The sequence below is a fragment of the Staurois parvus genome, unplaced genomic scaffold, assembly GCF_062004578.1.
Source record: "Staurois parvus isolate SC_StPar_1 unplaced genomic scaffold, SC_StPar_1.0 ptg000612l, whole genome shotgun sequence".
Classification (NCBI taxonomy): Eukaryota; Metazoa; Chordata; class Amphibia; order Anura; family Ranidae; genus Staurois; species Staurois parvus.
In genome coordinates, this window is record NW_028318408.1 from 1108619 (window position 1) to 1111198 (window position 2580).

Genomic DNA, 2580 nt, shown 5'->3' on the forward strand with positions numbered 1-2580 from the left:
GCCGCTGGATTTGATTGGGTCCCCCCTAAGCTCTGCATGACCAGGCAACACGCATTTTCCACACTTCCACCTTCAGGGTCAGTAAACAGTCCTTGAGATGTTTTTTTAGTTGTTTTTATAAAGGGGAGGGGTGGTAACAACTTGGACAGGGTCTAGGGGTATATGGGATGCCCAAGGAACTGCAAAACTTGAGGACGAACGTTCTTATCAACAATACTGTATAACAATGTGGATCCAGAAATAGCATCTGTCTCTTTAAGGAGCAGTGAAGTCCCCTTGGTGTACCTCCTCAGAACTCCAGATGAATCCTCCTCTTCACCCGGCTGCACTGGGGGTATCCCTGTGCAAGGGATTTCAAGACCTAGCAATGGAGTGGTCCCAGCGGAGAACTAGTTGGGTCTTGTACCTGACCGCCCCCTCCCTTTGTCTGGCCTGTGGGGTGTAGGAGTACTCACACTGTTCTGTCAGCATGGTGGGTTGGTAGCTGCTCTCAGGCCATGTTTCCTTAGGCTCCACCCACACTGGGGGGGTTTGATAACACTGGTAACGTCAGCTGTGTAAAGTCAAAACAGAGTTTCTCAGCTTTTTTTAATCATTTTTGCATTAGCGTGTAGCTGCGTTTTTCCACGTTTAGCTATGTTTTTCCATGTTTTTTTGCATTTGTGTCTTTCAGTCAAAAAAAGTCCAAAAACGCCGGTTCGCTGCAGTTTACCATGTTTTACCGAGCTTTGCCGTGTTTTTCAGCGTAAGGCCCCTTTAACCCAAGCGTTCGGTATGTGCGTTTTTTCATCTGTCCGTTTACGGATAAACCCCCATGTATTTCTATGGACTTGCTCATGTAAACGGATGATCATCTTTTTACATCCATTAGTGTCCGCATCCGCTAACATCCGCTGTTTTGAACGGAAGAAAACCCTTTTTTTCTTCTGCAAAAAAAATCCCGGAACAGACAAAAACGGATGTCAACGGACCAAAAACAGACCAAAAACAGATGTAGATGGATGAAAACAGTTGAAAACGGATGTAAACAGATGAAATAACGGATGCAAACGGATGAAAAAACAGATGTAAACTCATTCTTTTTTTCTTTGAAAAAATGTGACTGAATTGAACGTTTTTAATGGCTACAAAACTCCTCTAGAAGCTCGCTAGTTCTAGGTTTTTTTCCAGCCAAAAAACGCTGATTCCAGTTTCTGTGTGCATGGACACCGAGGAGAACATGCTGGGGGGTTACTGGCTGCAGAAAAAAAAAACCTGTCAAAAGCCAGAAACAGCCCCATTAACAAAGTCCCGTGTGCGTGAGGACTCAGACATGTGTAGTAGCGGTGTAGTAGCGGTGTAGTATTGGTCTCTTCTAGGGGGTTCCCATGGGTATCCATACCTGGAATTCTTCATTTAAAACATTTTCAGGAAGTATATAAAATACAGTCCAGTTTTCACTTTCCGTGAGCTCCAATGGAAGCACCAAGAACTTCTTCTTTCTTGTAGAACCTACAAGTCCCATCAATCACCATGTAATGGAGATGAACAATGGTGGACATATTGGGTGACAACCACAGATACAGCGGTGAGTGTAGTCACCCAGGGGCCGAAATGTCATTGATGGTGAGGTGCTCCCAAAGGGTTAATCAGGTTGGAAGGGATCCTGACTCAGCAATGCTCCTCATTAGGACCTGCAAGCCCATCAGCTGCTTGATAAGGAAAGTCCCTCCCGGTCAGATTTATTTTCAGTCCTGACAATCCTGAACCCCAGCAACAGAAGGTAGGACTCTACAACAGAGTGCGTTCCGATCCTGGCTGTGTGCAGAGACCCCCCCCCCCCCCCCATGGAGTTACTCTTCAATATCTTCTGTGAAAAGATATGAATAAGAGGAACCTAGGGGGAGGAAGCCTTCCCCGTTCACAGAACAAAGCCTGGGACATGGTTGGCTGTGAATGGTATGGAGGAGGGATGGGGTCACTGCCTCAGTACTGGGGGTGAAGGAGAGGAGAAATGGGGGCAGCACCTCAGTACTGGGGGTGGAGGAGAGGTAGGGTGGGGGCAGCACCTCAGTACTGAGGGTGGGGGCAGCACCTCAGTACTGAGGGTGGGGGCACCACCTCAGTACTGGGGGTGGAGGAGAGGAAGGGTGGGGGCACCACCTCAGTACTGGGGGTGGAGGAGAGGAAGGGTGGGGGCACCACCTCAGTACTGGGGGTGGAGGAGAGGAAGGGTGGGGGCACCACCTCAGTACTGGGGGTGGAGGAGAGGAAGGGTGGGGGCACCACCTCAGTACTGGGGGTGGAGGAGAGGAAGGGTGGGGGCACCACCTCAGTACTGGGGGTGGAGGAGAGGAAGGGTGGGGGCACCACCTCAGTACTGGGGGTGGAGGAGAGGAAGGGTGGGGGCACCACCTCAGTACTGGGGGTGGAGGAGAGGAAGGGTGGGGGCACCACCTCAGTACTGGGGGTGGAGGAGAGGAAGGGTGGGGGCACCACCTCAGTACTGGGGGTGGAGGAGAGGAAGGGTGGGGGCACCACCTCAGTACTGGGGGTGGAGGAGAGGAAGGGTGGGGGCACCACCGCAGTATTGGGGGTGGA